At 47.5% G+C, this 21,907-nt stretch overlaps 1 protein-coding gene across 1 annotated transcript in view; it reads left to right on the forward strand.

The window, feature by feature from the left end:
- The window catches only part of LOC146821647 (uncharacterized), a 1,582,729-nt gene that overhangs the window by 1,301,586 nt on the left and 259,236 nt on the right, over nucleotides 1–21,907 (forward strand). The gene's annotated exons all lie outside the window — the stretch shown is intronic.

Genomic DNA, 21,907 nt, shown 5'->3' on the forward strand with positions numbered 1-21,907 from the left:
AATGAGTGCACCCGGGCCACCCACCGATTTGCACGTTCCTTTTTGTCTAGCCAGGCAAGGAGTTTGCCGGCTTTGTCCCCTACTTCGTAGATTGTGTGTTGTGTTTGCTTTACTCTGGCCTTGGCTTCTTTCCATGCATGGTCTCTGAAGGCCTGTTTGGCGAGGGCTAGCATATGAGTCGTCTCACCGGTTGGGTCTCTCGTGTGGGCCCTTAGTTTTTTAAAACAATCTCAATTATGGTAGACCGAAGGATACAGCCAAGATGGCATTGTGAAATACTAGCAACTTTCTTAGCATAATTACCCTAATTAAAATCTCAATGCTGTTTATTATAGGATACGTTTCGTTAGTCTTTATTATCGATCAGTTTCATCAAAAAAAGACAATTACAAAATAAACATTACATACAAGATAAGAATTAAGAACTATTCCTATATAACACAAGTAGAATAAAATCATGAGTAAACACAGCTCTAAAGTCTAAAACCTCCTATTTCTGATAATCCAGACCCAACCCAAAAATGTGGCCACTGCAACTGCGATGCATTCGCCACTGTCATATCTCAGGATTCTTAGGGCCTCAAGCCCCTGTCTAATGCCCAGATTGCGACATATAGGTTTAAGCCATTTGGCCCGGGGGGCGGCATAAGCCGGGCAGACAAAAAATATATGACCCACAGATTCGGTACAATCTGTACACCAACGGCAGGAATCGCAAGTCTCACCCTTCCAATTTTTAGTGAATGATTTGATGGGTAGACTGCCAACCCTCAGTTGGTGGTAAAGTTTCCTGTCGCTGGGTCTGGTAATGATGTCCCAATAAGCTTCTAAAAGAGGGACATTTTTCTGCACAAGAAACCTGCCTGACAAAGACTCCGCTGGAACTAGGGATAATTGTTTTTGACGGACCATTGACCAGTAAAGGCTTTTAAAAACTTTTTTAGGAGGGAAGGGATTAGTAGCCGGGTCGGTCCAGAGAATTCCCAGGCCCATGGATTCCAATAGTGAGCTAACTTGTTTGAACCACAGGATGTTACCGGCGCCCAGGATGGAACGAACGTTCAGAAATGTCTTAGCATAGGGCCCTAATTCCGGGACCGTCCATAATCTCCTCCAAAAAGCCAAAGGTTTAAACCTGGCAATGTCATCAAAAGAATAACAACCAAGATCCAGCAGGAGCGGTTTCACTGGAGTAGAACAAGGAAGACCCGTAAGGATCCTGAGAAATTTGTGTTGTGCCTTAACCAGTGGGGAAAGATCAGCAAAACCCCAGAGTTCGGCGCCATAGAGGATCGCAGAATTAATCCTGGCATTATAAATTTTAATGGCTGGACCTATCATTTTCATCTGGGATTGTTTTTGTTCTTTAACCAAGCACCCTGAGAGTTGGGCAAATTTGAGGGATAGAACATCTATTTGTAGCCTCCAGTTCAGCTTATTTTCAAAGACAACCCCCAAGTAGGTCATGACGTTAGCACGTTCGAGTAAGTCATTGTTCATAGTCAGATGGCCTTTCACGCATTTCCCTTTATTAAAGACAATGTATTTAGTTTTCGTAACATTAACTAACAGGTCAAAGTCAGAGCAGAAGTTAGCAAATACGTTCAAAGCCACCTGTAGCCCAGACAAAGTCTGCGATAGGAGTAGGGTGTCGTCGGCAAACATGAGGAGTGGAATTTTAATACCACCCAGCATAGGGGCGTCCGTAGATGTAGAAGAAAAGTACTGCACAACTCTGTTAATGAATAACAGAAACAGAGTAGGCGCAAGGACGCACCCTTGCCTGACACCCCTATTGACTTTGAATCTGTCGGTGACCTGCCCTTGGTTCCCCCAACGTACTTGAGCGAAGTTATTTTCGTGCAACCTAATGACAATATACAAAAGGTCTGCAGGCATCCCTAACTCTGCTAATACCGCCCAAAGTTTAGTCCTATTGACTAAATCAAATGCTGACCGAAGGTCAACAAAAGCGGCGTACAAGGTACCGCCGCAAAGATAAACCGTTTTCCAGACGATCAGTTGAAACTTGAACGCCTGGTCGATGGTACTTGTGCAGGGTCTGAACCCGGCCTGCAGGGGCGAGATGATATTCTCCTGCTCTATCCAAGACTGAATTCTTGCCAGGATCATCCTTGCTATGATTTTTTGAACAGAGTCAATTAAACTGATCGGGCGGTAATTCCCCGGGCAAGAGCGATCACCCTTCTTAAAGATGGGCAAAATCTCAGCGCCCTTCCAGGATTCAGGAATGGCAGCCCCATTGGCTATAGCAGTTGCCAAAAGTGCGATGTAGGGCACCCAATTGCTATGGTCAGATTTGAAAAGGTCCGCAGGGACACAATCTATACCCGGTGCCTTGCCACTAGGAACCCTGGATAGAGCCAACTCGACCTCTTTACAATCAAATTTAAAATTCCAAAGAGAGGGCATGACCTGGGAAATAGGAAAAGCGGTCACTTCTTCCAGATTAGACTCCGAAAACTGACTTTCAAAGTGCGACACCCAAATGTCGGGGAGAACATGATTTGACGGGACCTGCGTACACGGAGAGTTGCCCCATTTCACAATGTGCCAAAACAAAGTCAGATTTCTTTGTTTGCTAGCAACCAAAAGATCATTCCAATGATCATTATCCCAATCTTTTTTGGCCAGGACTTTAGCCTTGCTGTAGTCTTTCCTGGCAAGTCGAATATTTGCCTGATTTTTAGATTTAATGGCAGATTTCAATTTGCTATAAGACTCACGGCAGGCGTTGTTATACCAAGAGTTTGGCTTTGGTAAAAGCGATTTCTTGGCCTTACTAGGTTTGGAAAAAAGGGACTTAAGACCTTGGAATAAATTATCATGTATGTGGGTAGACTCGCCAATGACTTTCTCGCGGCTCCGGAGAGATTGGAGGTCTTCCAACGCACGAGAAACTTTTGAACTAATCTCGGAGAGTACTACACTGTCAATGGCAACCTTTTCCCAGCGCACTCTCCGTTGGTTGTTAGTTAAAAAGGCGTCAGCAGTAACATTCTCAGAAGGTTTATTTCTGAGGGCTGAACACATTAAGAGTTTCAGGACTAGAGGATTATGGTCGCTCTCGGGGCGGTCCTGAATCACCATATCGCTTAATATGGGCCAGAACTCCACTTTAATTAAGGCATAGTCAATTCTACAGAAACCAAAGGAAATGATGGACGGAGTGGTGAACATTGCAAGCACTCACCCCCAGTCAACTGATCTGGGTTTAATCCATCACCGTTCTTTAGCCCACTCTGCCACCCCAGTTCAGACATGGCCATATACAAATCAGTCTGACCCTGTGCCTCATGGGAACAGTCCAGCCCGAACTGCCAAGCCGTGTCTTCCCTGGACCGGAAACAAGCTTCCTAGGACCGGTTTCTGGCATTTCAGCCGTCTTCAGCCAGGCTTGCTTGAATCCAGTGGCAAAGTGAGCAAGGGACTCACGTCTGAGCATACCCTGCCAACTAATGGCGAACAAAGCAGAAACCAAAGGAAATGATGGACGGAGTGTTGAACATTGCAAGCACTCACCCCCAGTCAACTGATCTGGGTTTAATCCATCACCGTTCTTTAGCCCACTCTGCCACCCCAGTTCAGACATGGCCATATGCAAATCAGTCTGACCCTGTGCCTCATGGGAACAGTCCAGCCCGAACTGCCAAGCCGTGTCTTCCCTGGACCGGAAACAAGCTTCCTTGCTCACTTTGCCACTGGATTCAAGCAAGCCTGGCTGAAGACGGCTGAAATGCCAGAAACCGGTCCTAGGAAGCTTGTTTCCGGTCCAGGGAAGACATGGTTTGGCAGTTCGGGCTGGACTGTTCCCATGAGGCACAGGGTCAGACTGATTTGCATATAGCCATGTCTGAACTGGGGTGGCAGAGTGGGCTAAAGAACGGTGATGGATTAAACCCAGATCAGTTGACTGGGGGTGAGTGCTTGCAATGTTTAACACTCCGTCCATCCTCTCCTTTGGTTTTTGCTTTGTTCGCCATAAGTTGGCAGGGTATGCTCAGACGTGAGTCCCTTGCTCACTTTGCCACTGGATTCAAGCAAGCCTGGCTGAAGATGGCTGAAATGCCAGAAACTGGTCCTAGGAAGCTTGTTTCCGGTCCAGGGAAGACATGGTTTGGCAGTTCGGGCTGGACTGTTCCCATGAGGCACAGGGTCAGACTGATTTGCATATGGCCATGTCTGAACTGGGGTGGCACAGTGGGCTAAAGAACGGTGATGGATTAAACCCAGATCAGTTGACTGGGGGTGAGTGCTTTCAATGTTCAACACTCCGTCCATCATCTCCTTTGGTTTTTTCATAGTCAATTCTACTACAACGACGACCATCAGAAAAGGTGACCTTGCTAGTTTTGTCGGAGAGGGTCCGTCCGTTTGCTGCCCTAAAACCTCGCTCCATACACAAGGTCATCCACTGAATGGCAGATTCAGTCCACCTCTTGATGGGGGGAAGATCGAGAGGTGGGATATTCAAAATTGCATCCACTTCCATTGTAAGTGAGTCCCAAGCAGAATACAGGGGCTCGAAACAGCAATTTAAGTCACCCACTATTACCACGTTAGTACATGGGTTAACAGAATCCAAAAACCCATCCAATTGTAAAAAGGTATTTGTACCTCTCCCGCCTGGGAGGCCCCTATTATATACATTAATAATCAGGAAGTCAGGTTCGTCATTAAGATTGCATCATGATGATCAATATGTCAGGGCTATCAATTGATAATTCGGTAAGTCTGTACTTTAAAGTTTGCCTTACCCATATGCAGAGACCGCCCGATGGACGACCCCTTGACCCACCAGAGGCCCCTTTATAAAAGTTGACGTAGCCAGAAATAAGAATAGGGTCTACAGCCCACGTTTCCTGGAAAACAAGAATATCGTGGATGTTTGCCCAGGCAGACCATTCCTCCATTACTATTTTGCCTCGTAAGCCAGCAATGTTCCAGGAGGCCAATGTGAGAGGAAGAGAGCTAGTTGAGCCAACCAACTGGGGGGCAGGTAAGGAACCCAGTACGGCGGGGTGGGTTACAGTGATGCCTGGTCCCGTACGCGTGTTCACATATGTGCAAGGATCTGAGTGTATGATTAATGGACTATCAATGTGCTGCAAGTGAGTACGGGTTACCGTCTCGGTGGTGGAAGGATTGAAGTTAACAAGATTTGTGGCCTGGGAGAAGTCTAGGCACTCCAGAGCTAGTGGGGAATCAGAATTTCTGAGGGGCACGTTTAGAGAAACCAGATGTACCCCCCTTGGCCCACCCCAACTTCCGGACCCCGAGCAGGTGGAACGTTTGGGGCCAACAAGAGTCTTATTCGCACAACCCAAATTGATTGGATTAGTTGACAGTCAATCAACCCCTTCCAAAGAATTCAAGGTTGCAAAGTGATTAAACAAAGGAAGATGAAAATCCAGTCCGGGCGGGCAACGAAAGCCTCTGGTGACCCTTTCCCAACCAGTAGACAAGACACAAGGAGTATCACATGGGTCACAGGAGTAGAAATAGGACAAGTCCACGGTGTGTATTCCAGTGGCTCTCAAGGTGTTAGGAAGGGAACATATATGACTCACCACCCTGGGGTCCCGAAAGTTAGTAATTACACAATCACCCTCCACATTCTTTACCCCAGTACCCAACCAACTCACCCTGCGTACAGTCAAAATCTCAGCACTTATTCTGGACGGCAAAGGCCTATTTCCATTTAGCCAATGAATCACTTTGTTCTTCAACTCGCTATGAGACTCAATCTTTGCCTGGGGGAGCCTTGGAACGCCAACCAATATAACAGTATAGGGCAAGGACTCTGGGGGAAGATTAATACATGGGAGTTTTAGAAACGGACCTGCACCCTCAAAAGAAGGCTGTCTTGTTGTATTATTACTCTTATTATTAACAACGTTACTATCTGATTGGATAGACGTGACAGCACTGGCAGGTATGTGGGTGACTTCCACAACTTGTTCATTGTGAACCGGAGGGAGGGAGGGAACACTAACCAAAGGGGTAGGGCCGTTTGAAACAATCCCTGTTTTGGCAGCTGTGGCAGAAGTTGGTAAAATCTTTGGGACAGGAGGAGTCGCTGTAATTTTCTCCAGTAGAGTCGTGTTAGTACGCACCATACTCTCTAATTTCCCAATGGAAGTAGAGAGTTGCTTGACTCTCTCATGTAGGGGTAAAAAGAAAGATTTAAGCGACTGCTCCAAAAGCTCAGAGAAGCCAAAAAGCAGAGAGTTGGCATTGGGCAAAGTAGCAGAGGAATGGGAGGACGTAAGACTCCCAACAGGAGGAGATGTACTACAAGACGGATGGGAATGGGAATCAGAACGTAGGATGCCAGGTTTAAACGTTTTAGACACTTTTGCACGTTTACCCTTAGGGGGCGCTCCCACACGTTTTCTTTTCCCATTAGTAGGCTGGGACTTACTACCCAAGGTCAGAATGGCTATACGTGGCTGCTCAATAGGGGGCAGAGTGGGAATAGCACTAGAATTTGTAGGTAAGCCACTGGGTTCAGGGATAATTAAGGTATCTGAGATATCTTCCAAAGAGCTATGTATTGATAAATCCGACATCCCAGGCACATTACTATGCAACAAATCAGAAACAGATGGCAGTTGCCTACATTCAGGGGAAATGGCTGCCATGATGTTACCAAGGGACGATCTCTTTGCTGATATTTCTAAGGACAGTCGTTTTTCTGTTAGAATGATTTCTTGTTCGAGGACCCGTGCTGCTCTTGTGATAAAGTTATCAAGGGTCCCTGATACACAGCCCCCAGTACTGCCCTGCACGATCTTCCTACCGGACCTTAGGAATGTCATCCTCGAGTATTATAAGTGTACAAACTAGGGGGGGCAACCAATAACAATAACAATGGACCCTGGATGTGCAAATTATTAGAATAACCAGTAATCACATTTGATTTAAGAGCAGTAGAATAACGTGACAACTACAGAGCACGGCTAGCAACCTAACTTAAATACAACAGGAACTCACAGTAAGGCAAACATTTGTGCACATGAAATGTCAACCTTGGGGGGTGGCCCGTCCCGTCCAATCCCGGCCTCGAACGGCAACAAACGGCCCGCTCTTTGCCCGGTCTTCGCCCCGAGCTGCGTCCCGCGCGCGTCCCGCTGACGCGTGTGCGCGGAACCTTCCTAATGAAGGGAAGAGGCGTAGTGGAGGAGGAGCCGGGAAGAGGAGCCAGGTGGGGCAGGTGAGTAATCGCCGAGCAGCCTGGTCCTCGCAGTCCCGCGTGAAACAGCAGTCCAATTAAAAACACCAACTTCCCCTTTTAGCAGCGTTTCATCAACTGCGAGCGTGGAGATGAAGCAGAGTATGAGCCCAATCGCTTTCTGTGAGTCCAAAGCCTCCTCGTGGCACCCGCGAAGCAGGGGCCGCGAGGCTTAAAATAGCAGGTGAAGGAGGAGCCGGGAAGAGGAGCCAGGTGGGGCAGGTGAGTAATCGCCGAGCAGCCTGGTCCTCGCAGTCCCGCGTGAAACAGCAGTCCAATTAAAAACACCAACTTCCCCTTTTAGCAGCGTTTCATCAACTGCGAGCGTGGAGATGAAGCAGAGTATGAGCCCAATCGCTTTCTGTGAGTCCAAAGCCTCCGAGCGGCACCACATAGTCAACCCAGTCTTGACGTTTCCAACAACCAACTAACTAGGATACAGTTGAACAATATTTTTGAATATTAGCAACATGTAAATATAATGTCACTCAGTGCTTAGTAATATAGTCTGAAAACGTTGTGTTGTTGGCAGAGTTTCGATATTTTACACTTCTGTGTGCATAGTAGGTGACATGTTTAAAGTGTGGTTGAGGCAAAGGGTGGATCAGCTTGCAATAGTCTCTAAAGTGACATAAGCACTTTGTCAATAGTTCAAATGTTTGGAGAACCATTCTAAACAGCATAGTCTTGGGACAGTAGGCCAATATGCTAGGATGCTATTTGCATGGACCAAGAGTAAAGTAGGAGGTGGGATCACTAAAACCTTAAAGAGAAGATCAGATGTTGCGAGGAGTAAGCTTACCCAATGGGTGGTGGAGTGAGAGAATTACACTATGAGCATGAGTAGCCTTCCTCTTGCCCCAACAGACACAAAGTGGAAAAGGACTTCTGTTGTATGCTCCTCCGTGGTTCTCCGGGGATGGACGCCATAGGGGATGAGAGGGTAGAGTGTGGTTGTCTGGCAGGAGAGCTGACTACTACATTCTCCCCAGCTGAAGATTAAATCTACTCACATGGAGGAAATAGAAAAGAACTTTACATGTGATGGTACTGTTATTGTCCAAAGTCTCATACAATGGGTGGCCGACATCAGTGGCTTTTCTTGCATGCTTAAAGGGAGTAAGAGCCGATGTTTCAATGAGATGGGCGACCTAAATATTCACACCCAATGTTCATTGGCCTGGGTGTGTCAAAGCTGAGCTTACTTTAAATCTTAGCTATATCAGAGTGGTCAGTTGGTGAAGGTGATTAGCTCAATCTTCCTGGCCCAAGATGACTCCTTTTATGCAGTGGGGCTAGGAAAGAGCCTGAAACATGATAGGGATGTGATTCCATGGGCTCTCAGAGAATGGGTGACCAGGGAGGATGGCTTAGTGAGCTGAACATATGACACTAACAAATAATATGATCTGAAGATCAGAAGTCAGAATCCCAGCAAGGCAGACTTAACTTGTCATCCTTCAAAGGTTGGTTGGTTAAGTACCAAACATTTGTTACTAGTGATAACTAATATTTACAGCTCTTAATACCAGAAATGCATTACAGGAGAAGTGCGAAAAATAGGTTTGTATAATTAACACCAGTGTCTGCTCCTTCATACATAAACAGAATTTGTACTGAGGTTTTACTGAATTTGGGGTGCACACAATTCATCTAAAATTTACCAGTATGTATGTATCATGTTGAAGCTGGATGTGGTTTAAATATAAGGAGCAGCATAGTATCAGGGGTGACCGGCCCGACCGAGGCCTCATTGTCCAGCACGCCATCAAGAAGGAAGACACTCACGCTGTCATGTTTCATTAATACCTTTAGACAATTTTGCCGAAGTAATGTAATATCCTGCTGTAGGAGGGGTCCTCCATGAAACTCCCACACCAAACGTTTTAGTTTGGCCTATTAACCCCAGCTTTACCCAGGACAACAGATGCTTTTGTTCTTGAAGAATAAGGTGGGTGGAGGGCAAAGGGAGGGGGGTTGGGACCGTTGTCTCGAGTTATTGTTGATCCATACTGTTCTTTACCGCAGCACTCCTATACCGCAGCATGGCAGTCGCACCTGCAGCCCACACTATGGCATTAGAACCACCGCCTTGCAGCCAGGGCATATCCCATTCAATCTCACACCCAGTCTATGCCCTACAGACTTTCAAGCTCAACCGAACGAATTATGACACAAACACGAAATAGCGGAGATCCTCTCTGAATACTGTCATGGAATGTGAACGGGCTGCTCGACAGGGTCAAACAGCCTGCAATCTTACAGAATGCCCAATGCCATACATCTGACATACTCCTGCTCCAGGAGACCCACCTCCTGGGCAATCACTGTCCCCTTCTTGCTAGATAAGGCTTTGAAAGGGTTTGGCACTCAGGCTTTCCCCGAGCGTCCCGTGGTGTGGCAATTCTCCTGAGGCGCAACCTCCTCTCCATACTCACGCAAGCCACTAGCGACCCTCAGGGATGCTTCGTGGCCTTGACTGGCACATTAGGAGGGAACACCCTGAATTTGTCGTCCATATATTCTCCTCCCTCGACACTCACACTGACCTTGATCTTATTGCTTTCCTACCCCTGGGGGTGACAGTGATCGGGGGCGACTTCAACGCGGTCATGCAACCAGACCTCGATACCACAGGTATGCCCTCTGCCGCAAGGACTCTACACGCCAAACATCTAGTAAACTGGGCAAGTACCCTGGGCATCTGCGACACCTGGAGGACTTGGCACTCCCATAGCAAGCAATTCACCCATACCTCCACAGCACACCATACACATGCACGAATAGATAAGATTTTCCTGCCCGCCCCTGACTGCCAGAAGATCAGAGATGTCACTATCCTCCCAGGGGCATTTCAGATCACTCACCTCTGCTCCTGAATGTGGATGACCCCTCTGGCACACTCTGTCTGATGTGGAGGATGAATGTGTGGTTCCTCCAGGACAAAGACTTCAAGAAAGCAATTAAAGCGGAGCTTCATCAATACTGTCTCACCAACGGTGGCTCTGTCCCCTCCCCGGTTACCCTATGGAAGGCTGGAAAGCCCACCATTTGTGGCTTTTCCAAAGGCCACCTCAAACGCTTGGCCCACGACAGTCGGATCACTCTCCTGGAAGCCCAGGCTACCCGCCTCAAGAGGGGCAAGCATGGAGGCCAGGATGACCTTCAGACTAGGCAACTCGGGCACTGGAGGGACGAAATCAAACAAAGCTGCTATGGAGGTCTTCTATTGCTCGAGTGTACTGCTGGGGAGATAAGAACAGGAAGATTCTACATAGACTAGCCACATAATCCATGGCCAACTGCATAATCCCAGAAATTCGGGACTCGGAGGGTCTCACCCACCACTCTCCCCCAGCAGTGGCCCAGACCTTTGCTACCTATTATTGTAGACTCTACTCAGCGCAACGACCTGAGGTCTCCCTTTCTGAGTTGATCAACCGAGAACACCTCTGCCTCCCCCGCCTTATATCCAGAGAAGCTGCAGCGGATCTATCTTGGTGGAGTGTGGAGGGCAATCTGTCTCAAGGAAAGCCTTTCCATCTTCCTCCATCTGTGGCCACGGTGATAACGGATGCATCCACTTTACAGTGGGGTGCTCATCTGGGGGATCTGGAGATCAAGTGTCTTTGGTCTCCAGAGGAAAGGTTGCTTCACATCAACCTTCTGGAATTACGGGCGATACGTTTGGCCCTCAAGGCCTTCCTCCCTTCCCTTCGCGGTCAGTCGGTTCAAGTCCTGATGGACAACACTACTGCGATGTGGTATGTCAACAAGCAGGGAGGAGTGGAGTCACATTGTCTCTGCAGAGAGGCTCTGCGTCTCTGGTCCTGGGTTCAGGATCATCAGATTTGTCTGATGGCAAATCATCTGGCTGGAGTTCTGAACATGCGTGCAGACAGTCTCAGTCGACAGTTTTCTGCCGACCACGAGTGGAGGCTTCATCCAGAGGTAGTTCAGCACATCTTTCGGAAGTGGGGAACTCCTCGGGTGGACCTGTTTGCCACTCACGAGAACGCTCACTGCCCGTCATTCTGCAGTCTCCTGTATCCGATGCAGGGAGCTTTGGGGGACACGTTTTAGCTGAGTTGGAGCTCACAACTCCTTTACACGTTTCCTCCCATACCCTTGATTCCTCGGATTCCTCGGAAGATTCGCCAAGACCGGGCCCAAGTCATATTGATCGCCCCGGCTTGGCCAAAAAGGGTGTGGTATACAGATCTTCTCCACCTCTCCTCGTGCCCTCCGCTCCATCTCCCTCTCAGGGCAGACCTCCTCTCGCAGTCGGACGGGCAGGTTCTACACCCCCACCTCCAGAGCTTACACCTTCATGCCTGGAGATTGAACGGGGCAACCTGAATTCTTTTTCTCTCCCCCCAGATGTGGTGGATGTAATTTTGTCTGCTAGATGTCATTCCACCAAATCTATCTATTCCTATAGGTGGTCCAAATTTGTTCTTTGGTGCGGAGAGGTCTATTGACCCTTTGAGGGCTCGTTTTATCCAACATCCTTCAGTTTGCTCTTTCTCTTGCTCAGCAGAGCTTTGCTGTAGCTACTGTTAAGGGATATTTGTCGACTTTGTCGGCTTTTCTTTGCTTGCCGGATCAGCCTTCCCTGTTTAAGTCACATATTGTATTACGATTCCTTAAGGGCCTTACCAACAAGTTTCCGCCTACTCCTTTTATTGTGCCTCAATGGGACGTGTCTCCCTTTGAGCCCTTGCACAAGTGTCCCTTGAGGCTGTTGTCTTTCAAAACAGTCTTTCTCATTGCTATTACCTCGGCATGGAGGGTAAGTGAGCTTTAAGCTCTAAGTTCAAAACCCCCGTTCTTGACCATTGAATGGTACTCAGGACCAGGGCTGCTTTTCTGCCTAAGGTGGTAACTCCTTTCCATCTGGGGCAATCCATTACCCTTCCTACCTTCTATCCTCCCCCTCACCTTTCCAAGGAGGAGGAGCGGCTTCACCGCATGGACCCTAAGAGGGCGGTGAGCTTCTACCTTGATAGGACTAAGGACTTTAGAGTGGACGACCAGCTCTTCGTGGGCTTTGTTGGCTGCAGGAAAGGCAGAGCGGTGCACAAGCGCACTCTTTCCAGATGGATTATCTTGTGCATCAAGATTTGTTACTCTTTGGCCTATAAGGAACCTCCAGAGGGTATAAGGGCTCATTCCACCAGGGCAAAGTCTTCTACATCTGCCTTATCTAGAGGTGTTCCTGTGGAGGACATTTGTAGGGTGGCGACTTGGGCCTCCCTCCACACTTTCGCGAGGCATTACTGCTTGGATTCCGAGGTGAGGAGGTACGGACACTATGCTCGTTCCGTCCTTCAGGACTTTCTGGTATAGAAGGGTGGATACCCTCCTCCGGGAGTGGGACTGCTGTGGGAATCTTTACACAAGGTGAGGAATCCACTGGCAGATGTATCCATCAGAAGAACAAGTTACTTACCTTCGGTAACGCTTTTTCTGGTGGATACAGTATCTGCCTGTGGATTCCTCACTGACCCACCCGCCTCCCCGTTGTCCACCCTTGTATACCTACAATTCTGATGATGGTGTTTCAAAATGTATTTGTTACTGTCAAAGGCAGTGTGTTATTTCTTTTGCCTTCCTATATTATCTCCACACTGTGTGTGTTGTTTTGTATATTATGTACTGTGTATACTGTATATATATTGCTGTCAGTCCGTCCGTGTGGCACGAAGGCATGGAAAAAGGGCGGAACTGACGTCATCATGCCGACGAGGTCTTTTTATGGATCCAGTGATGTCAGCGGAGCCACGAGCAGAGCCGTGCCTCTGTGACGTCGTCATCGTCCTCATCAGCATGGAGAGCTACAAAAGTTTCCGAATGTTGCTGGTGTAGGGGATATTCACAAGGTGAGGAATCCACAGGCAGATACTGTATCCACCAGATAAAGCGTTACCGAAAGTAAGTAACTTGTTCATCTGGGTCACATTGCTCCCTGAACTCGCCTGGTCGCTCAACATCACCCCATTAGTTAAGAGGGCCAGAGAAGACCTCCGTAAGTGGCAAACCCTGCCGCTTAACCCCCTGGGGAGAGTTGCCCCCTTCAAAATGATGATTCTCCCCAGATTTCTCTACGTGATCCAGAATACTCCAATCCAACTCCCACGGACTTGGTTCAAGGAACTGGACGGTCTTGCCACTAAGTTTCTTTGGAATGGACGGAGAACACAAATGGCTCTATCCTAATGTCGGGCCCCGCCCTTCAATGGAGGCATGGGCATGATAATTTATATCTGTACTTTCTGGCAACCCGCTTCCTCACTCTGCATCACTGGTTTAACGGGGGCTGGTCTGACCCAGCATCCAGAATCAAACTGAATGATTTGGGCCTTCCCTGAATCCAGGCGATGATGTATGGAGGGCCTATACCCAAACTCGATACAAACAACAATTGGTTCTGTCGGGTCATGCAATTTCTTTTTTTGGTTATATTCATTTAAATAAAGTAAGGAAATGAATCTGGAAAAAGAACGCTAAAACACAAACCCGATAACAAAGTGAATCATGACTTCAAACATTTGAAAGGAGTACTTTTACTTAAGTTTTCAAAGTTTCTGGTTCATAGTGCAAAATTACCATTTAAAAAGGCTGTCTGGGAATACAATTAATGGAGCGGCGCACGTGAAGATGATTTATAGTGACATAGTGGATAAAGTGACCAGGTGGCAGAATCGGCGTATTATACAAATAAGTGACACAATCAGCCATGAACATGTATTTACAATTGAAAAATTATTTTTTGACAGAGGAGTCCAATTTCCTAATAAATAGTATTTCAGGCTCAAGAATTATATCACAATGATTTGTAAGCAAGGAAACATATTGAAGTATGGACAGATAAACCGTCGACATTTCGATCCTGACAGGAGCATAAATGGGGTATTGTCAATACGGGTCTTCTTCAGGACTGCGAATTAAGAAGGACAGCCTGCAGAAAAAGAATTATGGGTAAGTGTGTGTTCATAGTGCTATTTATGAACATGCATGGACTTGTGGAGAACTGAGTTAACTCACCGGTTCTTCAGATAATCCAAAGGACATGGGATTCCTAAAGCCTTGGGATAAAGGGAAAGCCAGGGTTGAGCAGAGTCCAACTGGGTGTACGTAGTAGATTGAATCTGGCTCCTAGAGTTGGAGATTAAAGCGGGAGACTGATTGACAGATTGAATAAAATGGAAGAACCACATAACTCAAAATTATTTACACTAGTGGAAAGCATACCTGGTAAAAGGATGTAAACCAGGAATCCTCTGCTCCTAACGATTGGAGCGAGGTAGGTTAGGGCTCCTATTTAAATGGCAAACCCAGAGTTCACGGAACAGTTCAAGAAATTGAAGCTGTGGGCAAGACAAAAGGGTCCTTAAAATGAGGTTCTTTTATTACAAGACAAGAGTTTTGTTTGGCTCGTGAGTACAAGAACACAACATACCTTATTGGATACCGCTAATCAAAGGATTACTAAGAACAAAGGAACCGAGTCTTAATGGCCATAATTCAATCTTGACCCCGTGGGGTGGCACAATAACTGCGCCGGACCCCTCACGATATCCTTTGATTTGCGGTATCCTGGGTGGCGCCTATATAGGTGACCTTGACATCATACCCAACGCTAACGACACCAACGACGTCATGCAGCGCTGAATGGAGCCACCTGACGGTGCATGCAAGGGGTATTGCTCGAGCAGAAGTTTCTGGATCCAGCCTGACGCCTTGAAAATTCACAGGTAAGGAATCTGCAGGTAGATAGTGGGCCCGATTCACAGAACAAACTTAAGACAAAATCCTAAACTTAGTACCATTTTGGTATTCACAGAATGCACTTACTACTTCTGGTATTCACAGAATGAACTTACTACTTTTGCGATTCACAGAATAAACTTACTACTTTTGCTATTCACAGAATGGATTTACGACTCCTAACTTTACGTCCGCACTCGGGCCGGAAATTCCGGCCCGGGGGCGGAGCTTCCGGCCCGGAGGCGGGGCTTCCGGGCCGGAGGCGGAGCTTCCGGCCCGGAGGTGGGGATTCCGGCCAGTGGCGGATCTCCGCAACTGGCCGGAATCCCCACCTTTGGCCCGGAAGCTCTGCCTCCGGCCCGGAAGCTCCGCCTCCGGGCCGGAAGCTCCGCCCCCGGGCCGGAATTTCCGGCCCGAGTGCGGACGTAAAGTTAGGAGTCGTAAATCCATTCTGTGAATAGCAAAAGTAGTAAGTTTATTCTGTGAATCACAAAAGTAGTAAGTTCATTCTGTGAATACCAGAAGTAGTAAGTGCATTCTGTGAATACCAAAATGGTACTAAGTTTAGGATTTTGTCTTAAGTTTGTTCTGTGAATCGGGCCCTTTGCCTCTACCAGATAATGCGTTACCGAAGGTAAGTAATTTGTTCACTAGTGCGGGGGAATATAAGACTGGAGAGAATTCTGGGATCTGTGAGACAGTTTGAGTGCCAGCAGATACCACAACAGTACAATAAATATATATGCAGGCAGTCCTCTCAGATGCCACTGGTGTTCAGCAGTGAACATATTCCAAAGACTCCAGCAAAGGAATACAACAATTAGGTTGCAAAAAAGTTTTCATAGTTTCTGATGTCCTTAATATGCATCTATCTATGTGAAGTTTCCCCACCTCTTCAACTCTATACATCCACCTTCGTGGCCGCCCGCGCATGCTTCACCTTCACTTCCTGCGTTGCCCGTGTTTCCTTCACTGGCATACACAGCTGGAAGGAAAACACTACTAGGAAATGATATTACTACCTACGTTAAAGTCAGATCGGGTTTTCCAACTGATTAAAAAAACAAAAGTCAGAACATAAATTGTAGTGTGTGGCTTATATATATATGAAAGAACAGCTCGTACCTCGTGTGGTTGCAGGCAAGTATATGTTTATTAACACATATATATACACTTAGAGGGAGAGCGCCGGGAGACCTCTGCTCAGTTTGCGGGCTCCGCGCTCTCTGCCGGCATCCAAGATGGCCGCCGCGCTCTACGTCATCACGTTGGGACGTGAAGACTAGAGCGCGACGCTGCATATCTCCCTTCTTTATGGATAAATATTTCACAATAAAGATAAAGTCTAACAGTCTACCTGCAGGTGGGCTCATTCCCATCTCCCATCTCAACGTCTCTGTACTTCAACGGTCTTACCACTGTTCTTCCGGTGCGGGTGCGTCTCACCGGGGTACTGGAAGGTTGTACAGGAACTTCATGGGAGTCTCTCGCTTCACTGCGTTCTGTTCTCGGGGTAACTCCTCTACGAGGTGATCCTCTGTTGTTTTCCGAGAGTTCCAAAGCATCGGGACCGCTCCTCATCTCTACTTCTTCCCCCCCTCTCTCTTTCTCTAGTGTTTCCTTTGCCTTCTCCCCCCGGATTGGCTTCAGTATCTTGAGCCGGGGATTCACTGTCTGTCCTCTTTCTCTTTCATTCCAACGCAGAATCTTGTTGCATTTAGACATCCTGTCCTGAGACCAGATTTTTCCATCGCTAAGTCGGGCTGCTCGGTTGTAAACTTCTTCCACTTGCATGGGTGCTCTGAACTTGCTGTCTCCTTTCCTTCTTAACTGGTCCAGTTTGACTCGAACCCACTCTCCTCTCTCTAACTCTGTGTCCTTGACATTTCGTCTTCTGTTGAAGGGTTCCGTATATATTCATTGCGCTTTTTCTAGATTGTGGTGCACTACTGCTGGAGACCACTAGCTCGTGATAGTGCGTTCCTTCCAAGCTACATTGTCTTTTGTGAATGGGTCTCGACCTCTTAGGATCTGGAAAGGGCTGTAACCTGTGCTGGTCGGGGTAATCCTGTATGCCCATAACATGTTCTTTAACTCTTTTTCCCAGTCCTTCCCGGCTCCTATCGCCGACTGTACCGAACCCATTATAACTCTATTAAACCTCTCAGCTAGGCCGTTTCCTGCCGGATGGTATATGGATGTGTGTTTGACCTTTATACCATTCCTTCCCATGTATGCGTTCCACTTGTCCGACACGAACTGAGGCCCATTGTCACTTAGGAGGGAGCGTGGAATACCCTCTCTAAGGAAAACTACAGTTAGAAACTTTAATATTTTGTCAGTGTCCATGTCTTCCTGTATATCCACCTCTGGCCACTTGGAGTACCGGTCTACGAGTACTACCACATATTTCTGGATTCCTTGACCGTCCAATATCGGACCCAAAATGTCTATCGACAGATCCTCCCAGGGGTTATCTGGATTTTCAAATTTTCCTAAGGGTGGTCGCATTAGGCTTTGGGACTTGTCCGCTCTTTGGCATTGGTTGCACTCCCGCACATGCCTTTCTATCTGGTTATCCATCGCCGGCCACCAGTACATCTGTTTCGCTCTGAGTTTAGTCTTTACAATGCCCAAGTGACCTTCGTGAATGAGAACCAGTAAATGTGGGATCAACTTGTTGGGAGTAACTACCTTTTCTCCTCTTCACAGGAAGATCCCTTAATCACAGACTGATAATTCTTCTCTTACTTCGAAGAATTTCCTGAGCGCTGCGTCCACGTGCCTCTTCTCTGGCCATCTTCTTAGTATGAATTGCTTGACCGCTCCTATGTCTGAGTCAGTCTCATACGCTTCCTTCCACTCCTGTTCGCTTATCACTTGTTCGTGATCTTCCATGAATGCCACCTTGGTATCCTCTTCCTCGGAACTGTGCGGAGCTTCCTCCATGGCTGATTGATGCTCGACTGAGATAATCAGCTACTTTATTCTTTTGTCCCGGGATGTGTTCCACAACATACCCATAGTCCAATAATTTCAATGTCATCTCCGTGATGCAGGGGGTCGCATTCGCATGTCCCGATGACGTGAGGACTTTGACCAGAGGCTTATGGTCTGTTCTCAGCCTGAATCTCGTGCCCCATAGGGACTGGCGGATCTTTTCCATGGCCCAGTCTACCGCTAACATCTCCTTTTCTATTACACTGTACTTCTGTTCCGTGGGCGACAATGATCTGGATGCAAAGCTGAGGGTGGCCAGTTCTACTTTTGTCTCCTGCATTAGGACCGCTCCTAGGCCCCTTTCACTCGCATCCGTCGTCAATACAGATCTGGCTTGTCGATCATGTCCACACAGAGGTACCGCTGTGCTGATGTCCGCTTTAATTCTCTGGAATTCTTCTTGTGTTTCCTTCGTCCACTCGAAGTTTGTCTTGTCCCGTAGGAGTTGTCGCAAGTGGTGTGTCTTGGTGGCGAAGTGCCGTACCAATTTGCTGTAAAATTCGACCATGCCAAGGAATGACCTGACTTCTTCCTTGGTCCTTGGGGGTGGTGCTTCACATATCGCTTTGACGTTGGATTGCTTCGGTGTGATGCCTTGGTCGATGATCACATGACCCAAGTATGTGACCGACGTCATTCCAAACCGGCACTTGTCCCATTCTGCCATGAGTCCATTGCGTTCTAAGACTTGTAGGACTTTCGCCAACTTGGCATTGTGGGCTGCTTTGTTCATGCCCATTACCAGGATGTCGTCTTGGAAGTACTGCACCCCTTCTACATCTTTGAACAACTTGTGCATAAGTTTCTGAAATATGGCTGCTGCCGAGGCCAGCCCAAATGGCATCCTGCGAAACTGATAGCATCCGAATGGGGTTATGAATGATGTCAACTTCCGGCATGTATGATGTAGGGCTATCTGATGGTAGGCTGAGGTGAGATCGATGGTCGAGAACCATTTCACACCCTTGGTCTTTGCCAGCATTTCGTCTATCCTTGGTAGTGGGAATTCTTCTACTATTATGTTTTTGTTCAACTCCCTCAGGTCCACACACAGGCATACTTTGCCGTTTGGCTTCATTGCTACCACCAACGGTGCCAACCACTCAGCACTTGTTATCGGTTCTATGATGCCGTTTTCTTCTAGTCTGCATAATTCTTGTTGTACCTTTACTCTGATTGCCAATGGGATGTTTCTCACTTTGTGGCACACCGGCTTCGCATCTGCCTTGAGGTCAATCTTGTGCGTGAATTTAGTCAATTTGCCAACCTTGCCTCCAAATACGGTGGGAAATTCTTCCTTCATTTTTCCGACGTCCAGTCGTTGTTCGCCGCTGGTCATCAGGACCTGTGTGGCGCCCCTGGGGTTCAACTGTATTCCCAGGTCTCCTTGGCCGATCCACCCTAGGACCGAGGGCCCTTTCTCTGCCACGTATAGTTTGCACCTTGCACTTCCTTCCTTGAATTCGAATTTCAGGCTGCGGTATCCTACCATGGGAATAGGGTCTCCTGTAAATGTGACTGGACGAATGTCCGGGGGTTCCAGGTGGTGCCCCAGGTGGTCTTTGAAGTGTTCGTCCCACACCGTTCATTGTATTATGGTGTAGGGGGATCCGGAATCTGCTACCATCTGTATTGGTATTCCTCCTATCACTAGGTCGCATTGGGGTTTCTTGGAGCGGTTGAAGTTAATCCCTAGTATGTGTTCGTCTAAGCACAACACGCTGTCTTCATCTTCTTCGCTTTCTCCTTCCTCTTCTGCCTCTTGTGCGACATACTTGACTTCCACTCTTTTCTGCTTGCGCCGACACACTTTTTCGTAATGCCCTATTATCCCACAAAACATGCATTTGGCCTTGAAGGCTGGACACCGCCTATCATACGCTGGATGAGACGTACTGCCGCACCTGTAGCATGTGTTCTTGCCTTCGTTGCCAGATTTCTTTGCCGGTGCTGTTCTGGACGACCATTTGGTCTGTGTCTTTGTGTATCCTGTTGCTCCTTTGCCTCTTTCTGGTGGTTCTGCTTCCGTGCCTCTTTTTTTGCCGCTTCCGCACATCTTTTCGATAGTTCCGCTTTCTTTACCATGGCTATAACTTCCTTCAGGGTCGCCTCTCCATTGACCCACAGTTTGTCTTGGATCGTCGAGTTAGTGGTGTGCATGACTATTTGATCTTTGATGAATTCATCATGTAATGTCCCGAACTTACATGTGACTGCCAATTTCTTCAACGCTGCTACGTATTCATCTATGGATTCACCTACTGCTTGTTTTCGTTGTTGAAAGTTGTATCTGTCTATTGACGTCGATTGGCCTGTAATGTTTATTCAAATCATCTATTGCGTGCTGGAACACGTCGTCATCCGCTGCTTGCCTTGGAGTGCGAACTATGTTCTGGAATACTCCGATGCCTTCCGGACCTAGGTTATGAAGTAATATCCTCTTCCTTCTTTTGCTGGGAAATTCTTCACCATTCTCGTCTTCTAGGGCTTCTAGATAGTTCATAATAAATAATAAATAAAGTATTCCCTCCAATCTTCCCACTTCATCGAGGGATCCCCCGGTCTGGGTAGGAAGGGAATCGGTGTTGTGAGCGAGGACGTTTGGGTGCACATTTCTGCTCTACTCCCTGACGATTCTTCTTCTCCTCTCGGACTGCCTGGTGTGCTTTGTCTATGCAGGCGTGGGGGGCTCTGTTGTGACGCCAATCCACCCCCTTTGCTGTGCTCTGCTTGCTCCACCAGGGCCCCACGCGTTTCTTCTCCCTTCTATGAATTGGGGAGGCTTGCCTCTGCGTTGGCGCTCTTTACTGGGCCTTTTTATTCTCCTCCTGAGTGGACAGTCTGGTACCTGCCGTGCCTCCTCCCTTTCTGCTTCTTATCTTGCTTCTGGGGTTGTTTGTGGTCTATATGCCGACCCTCCGTGCCATGTGAGCAGGTCACCTTGCTATCGTTGTTTTGGACCCAGCTGCCGAGCACTGTGTGTGTATCTATGCGTGGTTGGCTGCTTCTGGCGCTAGGTGTCCCCTCTGCCACGCTCTCCCTTGGTGCGTACCTGTGTTTTTGGTCAGTTGCTGCTCTCCCGGTGCACTTGGCCACGTGTAGCTCCTAGTTCATTTGCCCCTTAGGTCTTCTGCGTGTTGAGTCAAGACCCTCGCCGCCATTTGTAGTGTGTGGCTTATATATATGAAGAACAGCTCGTACCTCGTGTGGTTGCAGGCAAGTATATGTTTATTAACACATATATATACACTTATAAGGAGAGCGCGGGGTGACCTCTGCTCAGTTTGGGGCTCCGCGCTCTCTGCCGGCATCCAAGATGGCTGCCGCGCTCTACGTCATCACATTGGGACGTGATGACTAGAGCGCGACTCTACATAAACGTTTGCTCTTAGTGCCAGAAAATGCTTTTCTCTCTCCCACTTCATTTAATTTTTTTAATATAGCCACTGGAACAATATTTTAGATCATTTTGGCAGCAAGTGTGTGAGTTCCTATCAGTGTCATTGCCATTGGAACGGAATACATTAAAAACATTCCCTGGCGATGTTCCATGTAAGGAAAGCTGCCCTGCCATCTCGAAAGCGTTATACATGCTCACAGATTTTAGCAGATGGTTTCTTATAGCTTCTGAGAAAGTATGGAAATCTTTAACAATGCTTGAAATCGTATTAATATTTTCCTTCCATTAAAAGAGGACTTCCAGCAGAGCAGTTTATCAGTTAGTCTGGGCTTAATTGAGGCTTCACCTGAAAGCGTGCATGTAAGGCTCACACGAAGCTCGCTACATAAAAATGCAAAAACCAACAAACATTGTCAAAGCCTATAGGTTTTGCCTCTACAAATTCTATTGGTTTTGACAATGTTTTTTAAACATGCAACATA

This window comes from Triturus cristatus, chromosome 6, assembly GCF_964204655.1.
Source record: "Triturus cristatus chromosome 6, aTriCri1.1, whole genome shotgun sequence".
Classification (NCBI taxonomy): Eukaryota; Metazoa; Chordata; class Amphibia; order Caudata; family Salamandridae; genus Triturus; species Triturus cristatus.